We start from the raw sequence: 25,107 nt of genomic DNA on the forward strand, positions 1-25,107 counted from the left end.
GGTTCAACTGGGCCCACTACTGTACAACTTATTCATCGAGGACTTGGATGAAGGGGCAGATGCCTCCTTAGCAAGTTTTAGTGACACAAAGCTGGGAGAAGTGGCTGATACCACAGAGTGCTGTGCAGCCCTTTGAAAAGACCTCAACAGGTTGGAGAGATGGGCAGAGAAATCACCCGAAATTTAACAAAAGCAAGTGCAGAGTCCTGCACCTAGTGAGGAACAAACCTGGGCACCAGCACAGGTTGAAGGCTGACCTGCTGGAAAGAAGCTCTGCAGAGAAGGACCAGGGGGTCCTAGTGGACAACAAGCTGTCCATAACAAAGCAGTGTGCCCTTGGGGCCAAGAAGGCCAATGGTGTCCTGGGATGCATTAGGAAGAGGATTGGCAGCAGGGAGGTGAGGGAGGGAGGTGATCCTGCCTCTCTGCTCAGCCCTGGTGAGGTCACATCTGGAGTGCTGTGCCCAGTTCTGGGTTCCTCAGTGCCAGAGAGACATGGAGCTCCTGGAGAAGGCCCAGGGAGGCCAATAAAGGTGATTAAGAGACTGAAGCATCTCTCTTACGAGGAAAGGCTGAGAAGGCTGGACCTGTTCAGCCTCGAGAAGAGACTGAGAGGGGACCTCATCAGTGTATACAAGTATCTGAAGGGAGGGTGTGAAGAACCAGGCCCTTCTCAGTGGTGCCAAGCAATAGAACAAGACACAACAGGCAGAAACTGATGCACAGGAAGTCCCACTTGAATATGAGGAAGAACTTGTTTACTGTTCGGGTGACTGGGCACTGGAACAGATTGTCCAGAGAGGTTGTGGAGTCTCCCTCACCGGGGATATTCAAGAACCATCTGGACACAATCCTGTGTCGCGTGCTCTGGGATGATCTTGCTTGAGCAGGAGGTTGGACCAGGTGACCCAGTGTGGTCCCTTCCAACCTGATCCATTCTGTGACTCTGTGATTAACTTGTAGCAGAGCAACAGAAACCCAATCATGTAGAGCTCCCAATCATGACATTGGTGATCATCAATCACTTTAAAACATACTGGAATAATATCTGGAATATATTGAAATTGGCTGTATCTGGCTGCTAAATTAAAAAAGCCTAAATCAGCAGCACAGAACTGGAATAAAGAACACAACCTACAAAGAGAATAGATAAGTGCCTGTCTTTGAAGCATCATCATAAGAGGAAATCAGACCAAATGTCACTGACATATTTCTATGAATTTTATTACAAATCAGTATCTAAGATCGACAGCTTTCTATCAGAATACTGTATTTCAACAATTGTTCCCTACTTGTGAAAATTCCTGTAAGGTTTCCCAGTTTTGACTTTCAGCCTTACCAAAATACTACATTCATTGTTGAGGTATGATTGAGCAAAAGAGCGATTATAGAAAATAACAGCTGGATATTATGATGTTAGCTCTGAGACAGAAAAGACAAAAAGTTTGGTAAGAGTAACAAAAGGTATTTCTACTGCTCCGACGGTTTGCATGTGCAAAATGAGCAAACATATGAACACCTGAGGATAAATAAAAATGTTGCAGGTACTTATTTCAGAGGTTCGTGTCTCCTCACTCCAACATATTATGGATTAAAATGCTCCATTCATACAGAGAAGGTAGCAAGTACTTGTGCAACTGCAGTATGTGTTGTGCAACACTTTATTCCACTATAACATTCTTTTCTTTCACTCTCAGCTACTAACAGACCAGATGTAATAAACATTTCAGCCCAAAATTCCAAGAATTCAAAGAAAATTAAGACTCCTACAGAGTATGGCCACGGATTTCTGAAGTACAGGGCTTTTAAAAACAATTTTCAAGTAACTGTAACCACAATCTACTGGTTTGTTTTCAGCAGCTAGTACTGATCAATGTTTAGAACTGGCGCAGTTTAGTGGCTTTCAAAAATTTATTTAAAAAAATAACAAGTGCTGCAGGGATGATAGCAACAATCACAAAAAATATATAAATGGTATGCAAAGACCAAAGAGAGTATATTAATGCTGAGCTCCTTGCAGCACTCAGTGCTTAAAAATATGAACTTAAATGTCAGAGTTTCATCAGTTTTCTAAGCACTTACATGAATTCTAAAACTGGTATACTACAGGCCAAGTTTACCTGAATCTCACTTATTTTAAAAGCAAATTTTGCATGAATACAAAAAAGCCTGAAAATATGAAGGATGTATCCCAAATTACTTTCCTTTCTTAAGTTCATGACTAACTCACTCTCATGACTGATATATTTGACTTCCAATTTTTTCATGTTAAGGCAAGCCACAGTGATGCCGACTTTTGCTAACTTCTGCTGCCTCCCACCACACTTTATCAGAAATTCATAAGCATGCTGCCTATCTCAGCAGTGAAACCTCCACACCAAGACAGCAGAAATGATAATTTTGCCCACAGCTACCTGTCTTGCTCTTCAGGCCCTGGTGAGAGCAGCTGCATTTCAGCCACACTACATTTACAGTCCATCACCTCATCAAAGCCACTTTCAGCAAGAGGTTAAACTAAGATACTGAACTGTCACAGTGTGGGCACATGGTCCTACATCCACTCTTTCTGCTGGAGAAGCAGTACCTTCTGGCCAAAGAGTGGGACCAAAAGCTGGATATAAAGACTGGGTCAGAGCAAAAGCTTAATCAAGCCTGGAGTCTTTTCTGAGAGCAGGCAATACTAGAGACTGAGAAAAACAGTATAATGAGAAGCACTGGTATTCTGTGTGGCACTCCCATATTCAGCTGACAAGCATCCTGAGAACTTCTGAGCCAGGCATCACACCCAGACCTCCGTATTTAAGGTCTGGAGGTAACATGACAGACAATGTGTCACCAGCGTCTCTCGCTGGCCCTTGCAGCTGTTACCCTGTAGCCCTGTAGATACCACACTGCCATCACCAGTGACTGGCCAGAAGCATTGCAGTGGGGCTTGCAAATGCTGAGCACTTAGGCTTTTCAGGCTTGCTTTGTTTGAACTTTTGTTGACCTGCTTGCAACTTTGTTTTAGCCTGCAATTAAACTTGGTTCAGCTGTGACAACAATTTTTCCAACTGCACGGATGTCTGTGGCTGATTTGTTTTTATTTTTGTTTATACTTGCATGGTACCATCACCATTTTACAACTCAACACAATGACGTAGTGTAGAAAAATACAGGCCTGGTATGATAGCAGAGGCCTTCAGACTTGGAGACACAGCATGGAGTAGAAGCATGGGATAAAAAGAGAGACGGTACGGAGCTGGTACTTAGAGGCACTGTGGCTATAGCTCACTCATGGTCACTTAAAGAACTGCAGACTTAAAGCTGCACAAAATTGGTTTTAGAGTGATCAAGTGTATGTATGGTATCACATACAGTAAATCTAGATGTAACTCAGAGCTGCAGACCAACGAAAAAAGAGCGAAGTTTCAAAGCTTGTCAGCAAATATAAAAATGATCCCAAGTGGACCCTAGAGTGGAGAAGAAGAAACTACCAATGTGAACATCATAATCCTCAGATATTCAGATCCTTCAGTATCTGAAGTCCTTTGGATGCTGACAACTGCTGAAATACCTCCACATACCCACCATCAGAATGAAACCACCTTACAGTCCAGGGGAGGAGGAAAAAGGTGAGCATTACAGCGTGATAAAGGTAGACACTTTATGTGTGCAATGAATTTAACTGCACTGTTACTTGTCGAGACTTTCCCCTATACAGAAGCATTATTTCTTTTCAGTAATTACTGGATCCAGCCAAGTAGTGATTCCTGGATCAGGCTGTAATGACTTTTAATTATAATAACAACAACTACTTATCTTTAGATATAATGTGGGTTTCATCTTTGCACTTATATAATAAAAGATTCTGAGTATAACAGCACTTATGTGGAATTTTGTGCCGTTCTTCACTGTTTACATGTACCAGCAGATGCTGCAGTCCCGTGCTTTGTGAGATAATTTCTTCAACAGTTAGGAGCACTAATTTTACTGTTTCCAGCCTTTTCAGGTCCTGCAGATCTCATCTTCACTCTACAGCTTCATTTACAGAGCTTTTACAGAATAAAGATGCAAGAATGAGAGCTAGCTATAAGAGGCTAGTTAGGACAGTTTGTGATCATTTGGATAACTTCCAAGTTACAAGCACAATATATTTGCTTCCACTGAAAACATAACATGATTGTCTGCCCACAGAGACACTACTGTGAATCATGGAGATCTTTGTCAAATAATTTTTTTTAAAACAGCAAATGTCACAAAGCTCAGCTTTTTAACTGTTAGAAGTGAAATAAACTAGAACTGCTTGACAAAACTAAATGGAACATTATTAAACTCAGTTATCAATAGCTTTCAATCTTTTCTGATTTGAAAACGCCCTGAAAATTTTCCAGTGGAAGAACAAGCTAATTTAAAGCTACTGATCGTGGGTTGTATTCCTCAGTCACTTCCCACCAATTTTATTTGCATAGTTCATGGACAATTTAAAACCATCAACTTAAACATTATAAACAGCTGTTTCCATCTGCTCAGAACTACACAAAATATTCACCTAATATTCTAAATTTTTCCAAGCTTGGTCTCAATTTAGAAGCAAATTTGTATTTGGAAAGTGTGAGCAAATGTCTTTCTGGGTATTTTCCAGTTCTGAAAAGGGAAAGTCTATTAATAACTTTCTTTATGCAACTAAGAAAGAAAAAAAAGAAAGCAATCTTTTTTCAATAATGTAAACTTTTTTCGACCAAGAAAACAAAAACAAAGTGTAACTGAAACCCTACAGAGCAAATAGTTCTTTATAAAGTATACAGTTACAAATAATTTCTACATTTGCTAATTCAAACAAAAGTGAGTTAGAAAAAAAATCAGAGCCTGGCATTACCTACGCGGGAGAAGTCAGAGACCAGTGGCTGAAACGCAGGAGAGTAGCCTCAACCTTTTAATACTGAAGCAACAACAGTGTCAAAGCCCTGTGAAAACCCAGCTACTAAAGGATGATGCAGAAAAAGTGGTATTAGTGTGCATCCAACAAGGACTTTGTTAATTCTTCCACTCTGAATATCTCTGTGGCCAAGTACCTTAGGAGGGGTGGCTCTGGGGTAACAGACCAGATTTTAAGAACTCTACAGGCAACAAGCTACCAAATTGCATCCTTATTTTGGCTATGAAATTATCTGAGTGCTAGAGAACGTCAGGTATGCAGCCTCAGTTCACAGTAAAGACTGTGAAAGTCACTAAAATACTGTCCTCTATACTTCATTTACACTCTACAAGTTATTGTATGACCTAAGCCCCATAAATTGTTTAGCTAATTTAAATGATTGGTACTGTAAACTACAATCTTACAAATGGATGAATGCTTTCAGAGATCCAGAGGGGTTGAGAAGGTATAAAAGTTTGACTGTACAGTCAGGTAGAAGATGCAAAAGTTAACATATTTATTAACATTTGCATAAAAGCATGTATCATGAAACTGCAGCTATATCTGCCTTTTTTATCTGCAGATAAAATTAGGTTGCCTGGGAGTGGACAACAGCAGCATCCAAATAATTAGAGTTAAAACATATTCAGTTTTTCTCCCCACTGAGAGTCCCCAGGCCCATCCTCCATAAGCAAGAATAGAATTTGCAAGCACTTATCCAAATGGATTTTCCTAATGTGTTCTGTCATATTATACAAGGACTCCTTAACCTGCCAAGATTAAAACTCAGAAGGCAGGATTCAACTGGGCAAAATACACTGTGAATTTCTCCTCAGTTCTAGGAAACCAGTGACCATGTGGTAATTGCTCTGTTTTTCAGGCACTTTTACAAACCAAAATCCCTTCAGTTCTCATGTTCAGATTTTCTTTTTTGATCACTAATATGGAAACTGACCTCAGGACAAAAGATATCTTACTCCTTTAGTGCTAAATGATTTCAAAGCCAAAACATTAAGTTACAATATGCCAGTGTCATCTCTGTTGTGATGGATGCAGCTGGACATAGAAAAGATCTTTCCTATTCTGTGAGGCTCCTATTTAGCAAATGTATTTAGTCTAGTCTAATGAAAGATGTTTTGTAATGGATGCCAAGTACTTATTGGTACTTACTGGTGCTCCTGGGGAAGGGGAAAAAGGACAGTTTTTAAACAAGACCTACAAGAGTGGCACCAGATGACTGGAGTTGTACTGGGACAGTTACAAGCTGCTTTAAGACTTGAAGAAAAATCATGAGACATTATTTGTCTGCACTTGCCTCTTCCCTTCACTGCATAGCAAGATATCCAAACTCAATTACAGACAAGCTGGAGTACAATCAAGAATAAATATCAACAAACACATAGTAAAACACAATCAACTAAAAGCACTCATTCCCAGTGCTCTGGGCATCTGTTTTGTCCTTGGTATCCATAACCACTGCCCCTCAGCTTCACTTTTGCTCCCAGCAGAGCTTTCTCAAAAAAACAGTCCTCAACAACTTTTTCTTACAAGTTTTTCCTCCTTTCATACCAAATACTATCTGAAAGCATTTATCTCCCATCATTCCTACTCAACGAAATAGAAGACCTTGTGTGGCAGGGTTGACTTCATAACTATTACTTAACCCATCAAAGCAAACGGGTTAACACATATAACCCTTTGTTTGAGGATAAAATGCACCAACAGGCACCACACAAAACAATGCTGATTTGTCATACTTTGAGTCCAAAACAGAAAAAGCTTTTCTTCTGGTAGTATATGTTTTTCAAAGATGATTCATGGAGAAATATCAGGAAATTATTGAAGTTTTTTATTATTATTAAAGTAATTCAGAAACTAAATGCTACTTTTCAAGCTATAGATAAGTGCCACGTCTTAAATGTTTACAAAAGACTTTTTTTCAGAATCTATCTTTAACAGCCATTTAAGTACACTGTTAAAGAACTCATCCTTGAACTAGCAAAGAGCTCATCTGTTTGATAGTGCATCATTGTTGACTTAAATGCCCTTGAACACTAATTTCTATTTTTACCTACTTCATATTTCTATGGCCTATGAACTACAAAACAGTAACAAAATAAAGCAGTGATAACTTTTTTTCAGTAACAATGGAAACATCAAAATCACTATGTTGATAAATAACTGCAATTCTATGCCAAGTTTTAACCTTGCTATACTGGCATGTGAAGATACTCATAACTCTTCTGCTAAAATGTTCAAAAATATCATGAAAAAGTTTCAGAGCAGCAAACAAAACTATTTATACGTTTATATAAACAATTAGAAAGTAAGACCTTTTTTCCCAATAACAGTGGATAGTAGATTTTGCTGCAAAATATGGTATTGCACAAAACAGATTGCAGTCTGATTGTTTACCATCTTTTCTGTATTTCTACTACCAACAGATTACTACCATGGCATTTCAATCACTAATTTGACATCCTTCAACTTGTTTTTCACATCTTCTTTCCTAAAGCTGTTACTTTATTTCTGTGAGGAAGCTGTTAACTTTTTTTCTGTTCTTAAAGGTTATTAAATCTCCTTCACAGTAGAATTACAGACTTCCTGTATTAACCTGGGCTCATGCATTAAAAAAAAACCAGAATACATGGAGACTCCCAGTTATTTATTTAAGAAAGAAAGCAGTTGAAAAATATTTTAAAGGAGTGTTTTCCTTTAGTTTCTGTGGCAGTTTAGCTAGGGAAAAAGTTTCCCTTCTCTCTAAACTGAAGACAAAGTCTTTACTCTGCACTTCAAACCAAAATGAAAGCCTTAAAAAAAGGAAAATCAAAAGCAGCTCACACTGGCTGCTTTGCCTCCCACCACCCATAAAAATCACAGTTGGTGCCTTACAGGTTTAGTTTATAAAGTCAGGTCTTGTTCATCTAGTACTAACAGTCTTCACTGAAGACTAAGGGACCTGTCATGCTTATTAGGTAGAGCGTGGGTCACCTTATGGGATGGGATTAACAAACATTAAGAGTGCCAGCTGAATAACATGAAAAACACCTCAAGGTGGAGATCTACAAGTTTCTGAAAAATCACAGAATCATTGGAATAGGTTGAAAAAGACTACTAAGAGTAGATTGGAAAAGACTACTAAGATCAAGTCCAACCACTAACCCAGCAGTGCCAAGTCCACTACTAAACCATGTCCCCCAAGTGCCACATCTACATGTCTTTTAAATACCTTCAGGGATGGTGACTCAACCACTTCTCTGGGCTGTTTGTTCCAGTGCTTGACAATCCTTTCAGTGAAGAAATTTTTCCGAATATCCAATATAAACCTCTCCTGGCACAACTTGATCAAGGCTGTTTCCTCTTGTCCTGTCACTCGTTACTTGGCAGGAGAGGCCAACCCCACCTGGCCACAACCTCCTTTCAAGTGGTGTAGAGAGTAACAAGGTCTCCCCTGAGCCTCCTTTTCTCCAGGCTAAACAACTCCAGCTCCGTCAGCTGCTTCTCGTGGGACTTGTGCTTTAGACCCCTCACCAGCTCCATTGTCCTTCTCCAGACCCAATCCAGCACCTCAATGTTCCTCCTGAATTGAGGGGCCCAGAATTAGACACAGGATTTGAGGTGTGGCCTGACCACTGCCAAGTACAGAGGACGATCACTACCCTCATCCTGCTGGCCACACTATTGCTAATACAGGCCAGGTTGCCACTGGCCTTCTTGGCCACCTGGTCACACCCTGGCTCATGTTCAGCTGCTGTGGACCAGCACCCCCACATCCTTTTCTACTGGAAGCTTCCCAGCCACTCTGTTCCCAGCCTGCAGCACTGCCTGGGGTTGTTGTGACCCAAGTGCAGCATTTCACCTCGTTGAACCTCAGACTTTAGGCTTGGTCAAAATCCCACTATCCCAAGATGCTTCCAGGACACTATGCCAAAATTATATATGTACATAACTGGAGTTTCCTCCACACAACTCTTTTTCTCTACACCTGCAGTTTGAATGTTTGACGGTATTTGGCAGCTGCCTGGGACAGCTCCAAAAATCACCTTATCTCAGACCACAGCAGATTTGACTGAAGGAAAGTCTCCAGAGTGAACATGCACAACCACAAGTGAAAATGCCTTCACTTAGAAACACCAGATCAATGTTCAAAAGTCCCACTAAAAATAGCTCGGTGTTAAAAGCCGAGCAGCACTTTTTTTCTTCTTTTTCTTTCTTTGCTCATGTAAAATTGACAAAAGGCAAAACTACCATTTCAGACAGCTTATTACTAAAACGTTTCCAAAGACTATGCTCTTATAAGGGCCTGTGCTATAATACGTCTTTCAGACTATCTTATCTTTGCATTCTAGACATTTCCGGGGTTAAAATTTAGCAGGAACTACATTAAGTGTAAGGTTTTTCTAATACAGAAATTACAGAATGATCTTGAACATAAATATTCCACAAGGAATATATTCTTGTTTCAAAACAGAATCAACATAAACACATTTCAAGAATAAATTATCTCTGTCATGCTTGACTACAAACCCCCCAAATACCTTGGCAAAATTTATTTTTAGTTCTTATAGCATATATTCTATCCTAACAGCAAACATACTATTAAAAACATCATATGCAAATAAGTTGGAACAACCTTCTCTCTTGTACTGCGCACAGTTCAGCAGAGATAGAGTTCACGTAGATCCCGTTGTATTGTATAAAAATATTTAGGTTTTTATTACTGTTTAAGAATCTGCGTGAACAAAGCATGAGGACAGTGTTTACCTTGATTAAACACCATGCTATGAAAAGGTTAAGCAAGGTGCACAGTCTTTGGATGGGATTTACTTCACTGAACTGTATCAAAGTTAAGCAAAACAGGCAACTGGATAGAACTGCATAGGGAGGGACAGGAATCTTCAAAAGGTCATTTTTTCTGACTTGCAAACAGCTATCTTAAGAGACTATGAAACAAGATTAAATTTGCATTCCAACATCTCATGTTTAGTAATGATCTGCAACAGTAGATTGTGCTTATTTGATCCACCACCATCCCCCTCACCCCTCATTCCCTCCTCACACACAAAGAATCTGGGTTTGCTGGAAATTTTTCTGTTTCTTTTTCTTCCCCAATATGACTGTGAGATGTCTTTTTCCTGAAATTTAGAGGTGGGTTCCCTCAGACCTTATAATCTTTTACAGAAACGTCTTCAAGTGATGTTGTTCCAGTTTTTCTGGGCATCCTTATAAGTGACAGCCATGCAGGCCTGAGATGCTCCAAGTGCTGTCTCTCAGGAAGAGGCTTAGACAGATTTTCAAAATAAACCCCCAGTTTACTAGCCAGAAAAACATGACTTGGAGCTAAATAAAACCTAGAATACAGAGGGAAGAAAAGCCATATCTAAACTGGGACAGATTCTAAATCTAAGGTAGTTGACCATGACTCTAACAAAAAATAAACCTGAAAAAGCCCTGACACATTTTCACACTTATCTTCTGAATCCTCCCCTCCTTGTCATCCCTCCTCTTGGACTGTCACTCAAAGCACTGTGTTTCCAACAGAACAACCCCCTTCCAAACTACCGACAATTCAGTCCATAAACAGAGTTTTTCTTCACTGTGGCAACTTTCCAAGTAAGGATTATGAGATCATCATACAATTGTTTTTATCACAGAACAATAACAACTTAGTACTACTATACAATAATTAATTAGGAAGAAGAAGAAAAAAAAAGAGAAGCCATACTACTCTCTCCTGATATTCTTCTGGGCACTTAAAAACCTCAAAATCCCAGGCTGAGCACTTATTAATAAACAAATAACTAGAGAACTAAACATAGTGCTGCCAGAAGTACATTAAAAATGTTTCTGGCTGTGGTATTTTCCTCCTGCTATTTTATGAAGATTTCGGGTAAAGAGCAACCTGATCAGTATCTTAATAGCTGACAAAGTCAATTAGAGCAACTAAGGATTTGCAAGACATTAGAATGTACATTAATCACCCTTGGTCAAAGGATTCAGCTCCTTTTTGAACCCAGTATTGGGACAAACCAGCATCCAGGCAAAGGACAGCTCTTCACTAATGTACAGTTTTAAGTTTCAGTGTTTATCAAACTGAGAAGGTATCTGGGACAAGGACTGTCACTGACTGTAAGTGCTGTACCCATCATTTGTCACTACAGGCACATCAGAGATCTACAACCACAATCTCCAGTTCAGAGCAAGCTTTTCTCTCAGTGGTCGTTAAGTTTGCTATCCAGCAGTCAGCTTCTAAATGTATCTTTGTCACAGGCTAAACTTAACATGCCTTTGTCCAGCCCTACAAATTCACTCAAAGCCTGATTTATCACAGAGCATTCCCTGTGTAATGCAGGGCAACTGCAGGGCAATACAGCAGACAGTAAGCATCACACTCTGTAGGAGTGATCAAAAAGCACAAGCTGCCAAACAGCCTAAATCCAAAGAATCCAAGCAATCATTGCCCTTCATAAATCTTTAAGCTTGTCCCTAACTGTACATCAAGCATTCTCCTACTGACTACTGTCATGTATTATGCAATTATCGCCATGCATTCTACATAGGTTAAATATTTTATCCATGTGCTAGGTGCACACACAAATTCAATCAGTAAGACATGCCATATATTCAGTTCACATCACCCCTAAATCACACAAGTAGGCACTTCTGTTTTGGTATCATAATCTTCCTACAATACCATACTGTTACACATAGACCTGCACTAGTCCTCCAATGGTCTGCAGAAATCCTGCTTGTTGGCTATCACCTAGCTGATATCAGCCACATTTCAAAGCTCCCCATGACTCCAGAAGCAGAGTTGCAGCAACTGTATTTCCCATTTTACCAGTGTTCCTGACATATCCAACACAGCTGTCTCAGACTCCTCTTGTAACATAAGTACTTCTTCACTGTAGCTTTTCACAGAATGGTTTGGGTTGGAAGGGACCTTAAAGACCAACTAGTTACAACCCCCCTGCCATTCCAGTAGATCAGGCTGTTCAAAGCCCCATCCAATCTGGCCTTGAACACTTCCAGGGATGGGGCATCCACGGTTTCTCTGGGCAACCTGTTCCAATGTCTCACCACCCACACTGTAAAGAATTACTTCTTCATATCTAATCTACCCTCTTCCAGTTTTCTCTGCCTCTCCTACACACTGAGGTGAAGTTTCTCAGATACTGCAAGAAGTGTTGCACACTTATTCCAGATCAGGTCCCAGCCCAGATGCACCCAGCTGAGATGCCCTCCCTCAACTGGAAATGCCTCTTTTGACACTTCCATGTAACCCATACATCATTTTCATGATGGTGTCAAACTGACAGACTAAAGACAAACTTGAACCCACTTACCCTCATATATATATACCCACATACCCACTTACCCTTTCTCCTTCAAAGTCTTCCATTGCTGAACTCTCTCTTCATAGGAAAAGTTGTTGCATTACTTCCTAAGCTGAGGCTGTAGCACCATCCAGTTTCAGGCATTCAGCACTGATGCCAGAGTCAGGTGCCCAGGCTCTGTTAACAGTCAAGACAGAAAGCAGGAGTTGGGTGCCTAATTAAAAATCTGCCTCTTTCCACTGATTACATAAGAGCTCAGACTGTCATACTGCTAATTTTGACATCAAGGTTAAACTGGGTAAGCGAATTCATGACAATGTGTGGCCTGACACTTCGCTGGGTTGAATTCCATCCCTTTAGTATTATCTAATTGTCCAATTAATTGTATAGTCATTCCACCTGAAACTGCACACTAGAAATTAACATCCTCCTCCCATCTGCAAGTTTCAACAGCTTGCTTTCAATACAGCATGCCAACAATATCAACCAGAGAAAAAACAAAACAAACAAAAAAGCCTCAAGAAAACTAAACAAGTCAACTCCCAGAGAGTAATTCATCACTTATATCTAGCTCCTTCTGTCTCTCCTGTGCCAGTTCTTCAGGTGCGTTTACATGCATGCACCTGTTCTTCCTCCACCTTGAACAATAATTTTGATGCAGCACCATGTTAAATGGCTCAGTAGAATCCAGAGAGACCAGATCTAGCCCATTTATTTTTCTAGAAAACCTACTTTCTTATTAAAAAAAGATACTAGGCCAGTTTGACATGACCTATCTCAGCGAAATAGATTGTGTTTCATCCTCCCTCCACTCAACTCCCATGTCTTTAATTATTCATTCCTTAGAAAAAAATTTTAAGGTTATTAGGGTCAAATTAACAAGCCTGAAGTTGCCTAGATCACATTTTCCATATATATAAAATTCAATAGTATGAGGAATAAAAATTCTCTAAAAAATCCTAGTAATGGATCTATATTTCAATCACATATTAAAAAAGGTACCTTTAAAAAATTCCCAATTTGGAAACTCCCAATGGAGCAACTTAAAAAGTCATTCTGACAGCCAGAAAGTCTAATGAGTTTTAAAATATGAGACATGGAAAAACTGGATGCTTCTTCTCAGAAATGTAAAATCATGAGTAAAACACCCAAGACCTTCTGAAACCTCCTGATATCACAAAAATACAGGATATAGCTAAAGCCCTTGTATACCTTTATATGCGTTGGACTCAAAGATCTTGGGGATCTTTTCCAGTCTTAATGATTCTATGGGAAATCCCAGTGCAAATCTGAAATGTTTGCGGGATTCCGTTACACAAGCCTCTAAGAGTTGCACAGTACCTTAAACTCTCATTATGCAGTACAATTTCTTATATTCACAAACTGTTGAATATGTTCATGTGGACTTTTCAATTACTTGGGTCACTCAAGCATGCAACATCTGGAAATGTTTCTGCTATAAGGCATGATGATTTTCTCGATAATATTCAAAGGCTTTTTAAAAGAATAAATACACTACTCATTTCAAGAAAACGGTTCAACATGGTGTAAAAATATGTCTTTTGTTTTTCTTCCTCTTCTTGTTTTAACGTTTTGGTATCTCTACCAGCTTGACATACAAATGCAAAAAAAAAACCTTAAAAGCACAAAACATTTCCTTAGTCTGCAATTTTAAGCTCTTCTTCTGACCCACATTTGCATTTCTCTGCTTTGAGCTGAAAGTAATCATCTTGTTAAAAGGTGATATTTGTATATGTCACCTCCTTCAGACAAATTTGGCCTGAATTTTAATATACTTACTTGTTGATTCATTCTTCTAACAGCAGAAGCGTGAGTTGTGCATCTTGGTGCTTTAGAAGTAGGTTTGCAGCTGTCTGCACATGTCACACAATAGTCAAAACAGGCAAGCAGTTAAGATTTCCTCTGAATATCATGGCTAAAAATGTCTAATTGTGCTAAATTAATAGCTATGGGGCATCCAATAGGAGGGGTAGAAGTGGGAGAGCAGGCACCAATCTCTTCTCTTTGGTGACCAGTGACAGGATTCCAAGGGAATGGCATGAAGCTGTGTTGGTAAGGTTAGGTTGGATATTAGGAAAAGGTTCTTCACCCAGAGAGTGGCTGGGCACTGGAACAGGCTCCCCAGGGAAGTGGTCACAGCACCAAGCCTGACTGAGTTCAAGAAGCATTTGGACAATACCCTCAGGCACATGGTGGGATTCTTGGGGCTGCCCTGTGCAGGACCAAGAGTTAGACTTGATGATCCTCGTGGGTCCCTTCCAACTCAGGAGATTCTATGATCAAATAAATTCTGGTTCCGCAAGGCAACCCAGCTTAGGGGCAGCACATGAGCAGATGCATAACTATAAGCTTCAGTTCCACTGAAGCAAGCAGAAAATTTAAGATTTCTCCTGGTGTAGATTTTAAGACTGACCTGACTTTTTGGGAGACCTCAGATCACTGACAACTGCTCCTGACTTTACCAAGGGCTGCAGCTCCCCAGTGTCTACAAAGGACTTTTATCGAGATGTCTGACTTCAGATTAAAGATACTAATTTGAAAATTTTCCCTGCCCTCCCCAAAGTTATGAAAAATCCTGCACTAAAGTTAAAAATAACTATAAGCCTATTCTGCTACTTATTCTTCAGAGAATAGCATGCTAGTAATGCCTCAGTCTGAAGCAATCTGCAGATTTTTTGTCTTTTATTGCAGTGCTTCAAGCTATTGCAGTCTGTATGTATGGGGACCATACAGAACGTTTGCAAGTGTTTGTACTGCACAGTCCAGACCTTTTGATGTATGGAAGTCTGTACCTGAGGACCTACACACTCACTTTCTCTCTTATCTTCCTAGCTAAATGGAAAATACGAATGGAAGTAGGAAATGATCCATATGCAGAGTTTCCAAAAAGGAAAGTAGCATGGTAGGCAGCTGGTTTTGAAAGTTGGTTTAGATGGTTCACATTAAGTGTTAATTCTCTCAGTATGTTTTAGTGAAACAATTATTACTGAAATCCTCATTATTATTCTGTGGTAGTTCATCTATGTATCTCCCAAGGATAATGCTGAGATTATTAACAATAGGTACTGGACATTTTGTAATTTAAACATTGTAATAGCTTTATAATTAAAATGCAAACACAGGAGTAAAATTAATGTTATCAAATTGAATGCAAGCTTGGACAGGATAAAGTTCTGAACACTTTAAAGGGCTTGATGTAAGAGTAACATTTAATTCCAGAAAAAGCTTAATTTTTGTGCTTGCACAGAACATAATATAAATAAAATATCTGTAAAAAGTGACAGCAGTCATAAGAAAGAGCCAAAGTAACAGCCCACAGATCACTGTTGTTTCCAGATACTTCAAACATTTGAAATTCTACCTCTGCCTTCTCCCTGACTATGTGCCCTCGACAGCTGTTCTCACTAGCTATGTGACATCATGTCCTCTTACTCTTCTTTCTTTCCCTCTCCCTGCATTCAGGCTCTATTCAATATCATCATGCTTTTGTTTAACATGTTACTCAAACTCAGTTCTCCATCCCTCTCTTCACTGTTAAAAGTCATGGTTAGCTCTGTATACTAAAGCCAGCAGTCAGAAAACCCCCTAATGGAATACAGAATATTATAGAAAGGCCAAGTGCCACACATTATGTAATGACCGCACATGTAGTTACTGCAATTATACATGCCGTGTCTGCATGGGGCATGAATTGATCTAGCATGAACAAGAGGATGATGAATATTACGCTCTAAGAAACAGGATCACTGCACATTTAACACAGCCACAGAGTCACACATGGCCTGCTCTGAATTTATACTTTAGAAACTGGCAAGAAGGAAAAAGGAACAAACTAGCAAATGCTGGTGGTTTTTGTTAAAAAAAAGCCCAAACTGTAAAAGCAGATAGTAAATTTGCAGTAAAACCTAACAGCAAGAATCATAAAGCAGCTTGCTGTTCTTATATTAATGAACACCTCTCCTTAGTCACCCATGCTGTTTGTCCACTCATTATCTACAGCAGCATATAATTTAGCAGGGCACATTTTCTATAGATGTCACCCAGAGAACTGACTGAAGAGAGAGCTGTGACTCTTACTTAAAAAGGGTGACAAATACCTGTCGTACACATATTAAGGAGCCTCAATCAAAAAAACTATGTGGAGATTTACATATGCAACATGGAGTTTGACTCCCAATAAAGAAGCCACTAAATCTACATCAGTGGAAAGCAAGTATGCACCAAAATAGCAAGCAAGCAGGCAAACAGAAGCGGTGGCGTTCTCTTTTCCTTCTCTCCTATTTTCTCTCCAGACCTACTCTAACACAAAACTTCAAGCAGGTAGTGCGATCTGACAAAATATGGAGCGGGTTGCACAGCCAGGGCCATATTTGAGAAACACTTAATTAGGATGATATGCTGTCTCTGTAGGGCAGCCCCAAATGCTGGTTTTTAGCTCTATTGTAATGGATTTCTTTGCAAGTGTGGAGACAGACCCCACATGGGAGAAGTCATAACTGTCTTGGGGCAGAATGACAATTCTTTTTTAATTTCTTCAGCAAGAAGCTGCACTGAATTGGATGGAGATGAAGGATTGCCTCAGGCATTTCTTTTCCAATGCAGACAATGCTGGCAATGCTAATTTGCTGCTGGCAACTTTATCCTGGCCTTCTTGGGATGGAGAAAGATCTCTAAGTGCATGCCTGACTCCCAAGTTGATCTTCACTAAACAGTTCAAGATGGTGAAAGGAAAAAAATTACACAAAAGCCCCTAGAGCATCCTGTTGTGCACTCTATTCCATTCTGCCCCAATTAAATAACCGAGTCCATGGTATCGACCATTTGCTTTAATTTCAGATGTAGGCACAATCATGGCAGCACACCTCTTTAGACTTTTCAGTAATTGATCCTCAGTCTGCATTAAGACACACATTTGACACAAGAAAAGCAATGCTGCAGGAGAAAGTGAATCTGCTGACTTTGTCTGCTTGATCTTACGAACGAATTTGCTCTCCCTTAGCAGGAGGCAGGGGAATAACATCTCTGAGAAGTCAATACTGTTCACCATTGACTCTACTCCACCATTCATTATTTGCTGAACTCTGTAAAAGGGCACTGAGGGCACTACCTCAGGGACAAGGCCACTGAGGTTCACCCTTAATTTCTGCACGCAACCATAAGCATCACATTTGACCAAGAGCATCCTGTTTCACCTCTCTCTACCTCCTACTCCCAGACCAGAAAAACCTCCTGCCTCTACCAGAAGACTCATTTTATTAGTCTGCTTCATACTGGCTTGTAGTTCAGGCCACATCCCCCATCTCATCAGCACATGTGGCCCAACTTCTCTTACTCTCAGGAATACCAGAAGCAGCTGTTCAGCTCAACATACAGCTGCTCTGCACACAGGAAGCAAGAGGAGTCCTATGACTGAACTTTGGTTAGAAACAAGTGGCCAAGAGTCTTCTCACTTCTGCTAACAGGAACCCCACCAGGACACAGATTTCTCTCTCAGGTCCTAGTAATGTGACCAACAGCCTCTGCACCCTGCCACACCACAGGACATAAAGTAGCTCTTTCACTGTGGAGAAGTAAATACTTGACAAAGGTTTGTGAAGTGCCCAACAGGGTTCACTCCCCATCCTGAAGGATACTGCTGTATGCTACAGCAATGCTCAGTGACTGGCAGACCTGCCTTCTTCCATCTCAGGATGTTTAAGGAGGAAAACTAAAGAATGACTGGTTTGTTCCTATGGTAGAAACAGGTAACAAATATTGGCCTTTCAGCACAGGCTGTACTTGAAATCTCACAGACTTCCAGAAACACAAATTGGTTCAAATACAAACATATCACACTGTCACTAGCTACTGAACTACCTCACCTTCTGTGGACAATGCACCCAAATAAGAACAGAAAATCTCTGGCCAATATAATGAACTACCCCCAATACAATCCATAGGGTAAAAGCATGACACTGGTACCAGAACACAGGATCTTGTCAGCTTCATTATTTCCCAGGCTGAAGTTCCTTCAGATTTGTCTGCCCCTAATTTATGATGAATCTTTGAACTCTTGCATTCAGTGTCAACAGATCATCACACATTACAGCAGTAGTCACTAAAATTATCTTACCTTATTCCACCTTTCAGAAATGAAATTCAGCATGTGTATCCAGTTCTTTTTTTAATGAAGTCTGAAAGACACAAAAAGGACAAATTACTTCTGACTGAATCTTTTTTTTTTTTTTTTTTGGGGCGGGGGGGGGATAAGTAATAAATATAGGAACAAAACCCCACTAAAAACATGTGAAAAAATGCAGACTGTTAACATTTTATAACATAGCTTCTCTACCATTTGAAACAAAATTGTTCATTCAGTTTCACACCTTCACCTCTCTATTTACACTCAGAATTACAGAACAAAGCCATTAACTGTATAACTGGGAGGTAGCAAATAACTCTATGGATCGAACTATTTATCTTAAGGTCGAAACACAAGCTTTTTCAATTACTATGCTTTCCAGTGTGATTTTTAACCTGAAATATCTGCCATTTTGCTTCAACAGAGCATGTTAGAAATCTTTGACTGTGGTACCACAAAACTGTGGCAAGTCAACAGGTTCCAGTATGGAGAAGATGCTTCACTATCAAAATGTACAGATGGAGCAAACATAGAAATATATACACTAAGATTAAGAAAGGTAAATCTTCATTTCACAGAAAAATGCACTGATCAGTCATAAGCAAAGCACTCCTCAAAACATTAAATTCAGGGAAGATTCATACATAAAGCAATGTTCAAATTTGTGATGCAGTAATCAAGATGCAATTCATCAGTTTACAGCAAAACTAGCAAAGCAGAATGAGGACTGAAGTAAAAGAAAGACGTTAAAGAGTACTAAGATAAAACAGTACACTGCAGACTAACAAGAACTTCTGCTACCAACTGGGACCTTATCAGTTGAAAAAAAAACCAAGAAGAAAGAAGACCTTCGAGTCAGATAAGACAGCCACAAAAAGGGAGAGAGCTGCACTAGGGTGTAGCAGGCAGTGTGCTCTTGTTGCTACAAGAAGCAGCAATGAACCTAATTCAGGAACACTTGCTACAATAAGCTGAACACCGTCCAGCTCAGTCTGCAACATGTAGAGAAAGGTTTGTGCAGACAAGGAAGAGGCACCTTCTGCAAAAATACTGTTAAACTCAGCAAAGTGGAAGCTCAGCTGAGTTACAATTTGCTCTTCAGAAATACAAGATAAGGGCTTACACCACTGTGGTGAAGAAAGTGTTAAGATAAACAGGATGTTAAAGCAACAAACCTAACCTGATTTATAAGCCTAATAGCCAAGGATAACCTCGTTTCCCATATAATAGGAGTGTTATGCCCCTGTTAAAACGAGACTTAACAACTCAGGAAATTCCATCCAGCCCTGTGCTTTCATGGACTCATCAGCAAAGCATCTAATATTTCTTACAAAATTATACCTCTTCACAGAAGTGGCCTGTAAAGCACCTTAGGTTTTGTTCTCTTCATTGTCCAAGGTGAAGGCAGAACAAACTCGAGGTTCACTTCTATGACTGTCAGTTCAGAAGTTACAAAGCATTTAAGTAACCCTGGCTTTTTGTCCTCCATGAGGACAGACATCTAACATTATATTGGAGGTCTTTTCAGGGTAAGTGTGATATGCATGTTTTCAGAAAAAAAAAGTCACACACTATTTAAAATAATTTTTATTTCATCAAATTCAGTTGCAAAGTTCCAATTGAATACCCTTTATAACTTCAACTGTATTTATTTAGAATGGTTATTTTTTTCTTTTTCCACTCTAAAAGCAGGCCAAATACTGTGAGCTCCCAGATACCATGAAAGCCACTCCCAAGTCAAGTCATTGCCAGTCACAGTCACAAGATCAAGGGCTGATACCATGGACCTACTACATTATAATCCTGTAATATACTGTACCACCATTCACCTTCAGGACACCTAATATAAATACTTAAACCTGGTCAGTTATTATTCATTTCATTTAAATGAAGGAATTAAAATGGCAGAGATGATAAAGGAATCTAAAAATTCTATTTACAACACTGTGACAAAAACCAGATTAGTTCTATGGTGACAGGAAAATCCTTTTCAACTTTGTGGCTTAGCTCATGTATCTGTAAAATAGAGACAATGTAACTACATCGAGCTTCTCTGCTGCCAAGTTATATTCGTAACTTGTTCACTACCTTCAGGAAGTCACACCCATCTTGCGAAGCAACACTGAGATTAGTGACGCGTTCTAAAATCAGCCCATCAGTGATATTTTTTAAAAAATATTGCAACTTCTGCAGAGAAGGCAAGACCTACATACCAATGTCTCTGGAAGTTCTGACCTCCCACAGATGCCCTCCTGCTCTGCACCCCCTTCTGAAAGGAACTTTGGATTTTCAACTACATTTCTAGAGTCCATCTTTAAATTCTCCTCTTTGACACAACCACAGTTTTTCACTGTATTCCAGTTCTGTTGCACTTTGGTACCTGATTAAGAATTGTCAAAGTGCAGCTTTAGCTATAACAACTAAACTGAAGACCAGCAGCATATGCCCAGGTATTACATTCCCAGAGATGCCAGTGGCACTTGCAGATGAATGATTCTAACTGTACACCAATTCCAGCCACCCTTTTGCACCCTACACTGTAAAGCTTTTTAATTATATTGCCCTATAATATCCGTAAAACCATAGCAGAGTGTGGTAACGTACTACTGTAGACCGCACCATAGGACCATCTTCTTGACATGTTCTGCCTTCTGCCTCTGGCCTTTTGCACTAAGACATCTTCATGACAGAAAAAAAAAAGAGTCTATTAAAGACTGCAGCATGGTTTTACTTAATTAAAACCATATAGAAATTGTTTTGCAATCGATTGATGATGGCAATTCAAACCTGAGAGCTTGCTGTCAGATTTTAAAACCAATTGAGATCCTTCACTATAAGGAAATTATCTACAGTGAGGCTTTTTTCCTCCCCAATAACTTATACTTGCATCCAGGGTTACTACACAAACTGAGAACACCAGTTCTCAAATAAATCTGCCACACTGTTATTCCAAAGTACTGCAGAAAGTGAAGCACATGACACTATTTTCTGCAGAAAATCATCAGTGTGATAAAAATAACATAAAAATAACAGGGAGTATACATGCTCCCACTGGAAAATCCCTCACTTTCTCCTCCATGTTCCCTTCTTCCTTCTTTCTGACTCACTGAATAGCCGCTAAATTGTTCCAGGAAGGAAGGCACAACTAACACTTTTCCTTTGCAATTAAATGTGGTGTCAACACCTCTGAAGGTACCTGCAACCCATGACACCAGGTGTAATTCTGTCTATTAGTTAAACAGGGAAAAACAGCCACTTTGACTGGAGGCTAGCCTTGATAGCTTTTATCCAGGTACAGTCCAACAGATGCGATATTCCCTCGAAAGTTTTGCCAATCTAAACTATTGTCTCCCATTGCTTGTCCTCAATTTTCCCTTCCATCTGTCAGCAAAATGGCACATGTTGGTTATAACCTAAACTTCTTCTAAAAAAAACTCCAAGCACACCACATCAAAAGCAAACAAAACAAAAACATGACTCCATCACCCTACCCCACTTCTCCCCAGAATAACCGGACAGAAAAAAAGCAAAACAGAAAGGTACAATGCAAAACCAAAGCTGACAGGATCGAGATGGGGAAGAACTGTTTGCTGATTATACTGGCAAATTTAAGGAGCAAGAACCTCTGCAGTGGACAAGAAGCTGAGGATGAACCACATGACAGCAAAGCTGCAAACTAACACTCATTCAAAGCAAGTTGTTAGATCCAGTGTAGCTCAGAAGATAATTCCTGTAAACATATTTTAAAGGCTCAAGGTTCCAATAATCAGCCTACAAACACAGGCAGCGTGTTCCATTCCTAGTGGAGAAAGCAGAATATACAGTGTGTCCTGCTGTGCTCTGATCTTCTCCTTTGCTTGTGGCAAATAAAATACTGCATTCTCTGAACTCTTTTGCAATTATATATGATTTCCTGAACTCTTTCTTCATTCCCCATCTTGAAATACCAGTTTACAGGAACATAAGAACATAAAGAAGATAAACTCACTTCATTCTGAGCAAATCATTATTGTGATCAATGTGGCACCTCTTTTTGCAGTAATTAGACATCACCATTTTGCAGTAATTAGACATCACCATTACATCAAAATACACCCTCCAGAAAAAGAGGAAATTTGCCTTGTCTTCATTGACTTCCCCAGAATTATTTCAGATTTGCTTGCATTATGTATGCAACCTGTACTGTGCGCATTATGTACACAACATTAAAATTTCATCTATTCTCAGCTCCTGGTTGTGAAGAAATAAAACACACATCTGCAACTCTATATCACTTGGTTGCAGCAGTGCTTTAGCATTCCTCATGCTAGGCCATGCTCCTGAATGAGTCACAACTTCACAATTTGAATGAGTTGGGCAGAAACACAGGTACAATTTACCTTGCTCTGCACCTGATTTTTATTAAAAGAAAATCACAGCACACAGCAATACCTCCCCAGGTTGAACACACATGGAGTCAGAACCCAGAGCATTAGGTCCATTCCTCAACATTGTCAAATGCACACCTCCACAGTCTAGATAAAGAGTGCAGTCCTGCAAAATGGGAAGCCAGGAAGAGAAAATTACAAAAGATAGTCTCAAGGTCAAACCAGTTTGCACAAGTGGATCCTGTATTCCATATTCTATTTTACTATTCCATATTCTAATTTACATATTCTATTCCATATTTCTATTTACTAAAGAGAAGACATAGTTCCATTTTGCAAGCATTAAGGACCCAACCATCTGCTATATGTTTATGCAGAAAAGATGAGGTGACACCCAGGACCATGGTGCACCAACTGTGAACAGTTTTGTAATAGTATTGACAGTAAACGAATGGTGTCCAGTACCTAAAATTCTTACTCTCTTCTCTCATTTATTCTATCATTGACACAGTGAAACACATTTTAGTTAGCTACCAAATGCCTACATTGCCTCTCTCGTTTTTTTTTTTTTTATCATGGGAGGCAATGTTTTCAAGCCAGGTAATATTCCACTGTAAAACTAAACATCCAAGGAACAATGGCTGGAAATTATATTCATGCAGTTTAACCAACTGATCATTTTCTGAAGATGTTCAGTTTTACACAAATTCCCAAGATGTTGAGACATAAAAATGGGTTTTCCTTACCGCACTGACCTTGTAATGTTCATTTTATGAGCCCCCAAATGCAGCTTGAGAGCTCATGTAAATGGGAACATTGGGTACTTCAGCCATGAAACGTGCAGCACAATATGGAGAAATCTAGGCTGCATTATTAACTTTTCAGATAAATAGTCATGTTTACTGTGAAGGCTCTTTTCTCAGAAATATAAATCACAAAGGAGTGGGGGAAAAAAGTGCAAGTTCTGGGGAAGTTGGGAAAGATGTCATACTTTCAAAAAATAAATGCTGCACACCATAACATTCTTCCTTCATCAGCTACCACAGCCCTCCCAAATGCCTATTTGACACATACCTTCTCAGCAATCAATTTTAGATGTCTGCAAATGTTGCTAGTGACAATAATGCACTGTGCTAGGAAGAAACAGCTCTTCCCATTTATCCTGGATGCCTTGCTCATGACCGGAAGGGGGATCAAATCTTCACACAAATTGAGTCAAATGAGTAGGAGAGCTCTTGTCTCCTGCTTATCACAAATATAACACCAGCTAAGCAGATCTTCACTGGTAAGTGTTCTGTCCTCCACTTGTCTTTCTGCTAAATTTTACATTAAATTGCTATTTAAAGACACCCTTGGTTTTTAAAGAGACAATTCTTACCTGTGCCAAATTTTTTCTAGCCCTCAATAAAATCTTACTGGTGGTCCCCTGTGACATTTTGATTTTCCATGAAATTAAAGACTATGGTGATGTTTACATACCTGACATATAAATCCCACTAACAAGCACAGGAAAGAACATGCAGTTCTTCTTGAGCTATTACGAAATATTTGCATCCCACAAAAAGGCAAAGCATTTACAAGGAAGTCAAAATTGAGATGTGGGTGTTGAAGCCAAACCCCTCCCTTCCTCAGTTCACACACACACAGACACTGGCAGCCTTCCCTCACTTCCACACACAAAAGGAGCTGCTTCCTTCACACTCTCACTGTGCAAATGGAAGTTTATCCTTCCATGTGCCCAACCAGGGCCCCCCCTCACTGCTCTCTGTACCTTGAAGGTGCTCATCTCTTTCCACTATCCCCATGCACTCTGCCTCTCTTACTACGTACCAGCAAAATCTGCCTCTCTTACCATGTACCAGCAAAAGAGTAGTCACTTTTCCATGCAACTTTTCTGCATAAAATCAGTGTCCTGTAGACATATCAGCGTTATAATTTCATGTTCTCATCAGAATCTACAAAGCTATGGGACAATGATGAGAAATCTTTCTTATGTAGGCAGAACTACAAAGGCCACATTCTTCCTGTTACTCACTACCTCCTATTTACCAAAACACAATTGAAAGCCATTTATTTCTCTCAGGAATAGAGAATAATTTAAGTAACTTTTCCCAGACACCCACATTTGAGAGAGTTTATGACAGAAAGAGCTCACTCTAGCCAGCTCAGTTGCATGCATTTTTATGTCATGTATTTAGAGCCATGATACTAACATTTAGTGATAGTAATACCTGTGACACAATCCTTTTCATACCAATCCACCATTCTATCATAAAGAGCTCAAAAGAGCTCTTCTTCCAAGTTTTCCTGAAACAACAAAGGACACTGTCAACACGGTACTATTTATTTCATGTCCTTGTATGT

At 39.6% G+C, this 25,107-nt stretch overlaps 1 protein-coding gene across 15 annotated transcripts in view; it reads right to left on the minus strand.

Moving 5' to 3' along the window:
• INPP4A (inositol polyphosphate-4-phosphatase type I A) overlaps positions 1–25,107 on the minus strand; it is an 85,705-nt gene that overhangs the window by 55,336 nt on the left and 5,262 nt on the right. For 13 of the 15 annotated variants that reach the window (XM_017737025.1, XM_017737024.1, XM_017737023.1 and 10 more), the window contains exons 1-2: positions 18,368–18,409; positions 12,276–12,411 (exon numbers count right to left, since the gene is read on the minus strand). The gene's annotated coding sequence lies outside the window, so the exon portion shown is untranslated. Of the gene's footprint in view, positions 1–12,275; positions 12,412–18,367; positions 18,429–25,107 lie in introns of those variants that run through there. The other 2 variants (XM_017737019.1, XM_017737012.1) reach the window with 1 other exon arrangement.

Source organism: Corvus brachyrhynchos, unplaced genomic scaffold (genome assembly GCF_000691975.1).
Source record: "Corvus brachyrhynchos isolate BGI_N302 unplaced genomic scaffold, ASM69197v1 scaffold83, whole genome shotgun sequence".
Taxonomy (NCBI): domain Eukaryota; kingdom Metazoa; phylum Chordata; class Aves; order Passeriformes; family Corvidae; genus Corvus; species Corvus brachyrhynchos.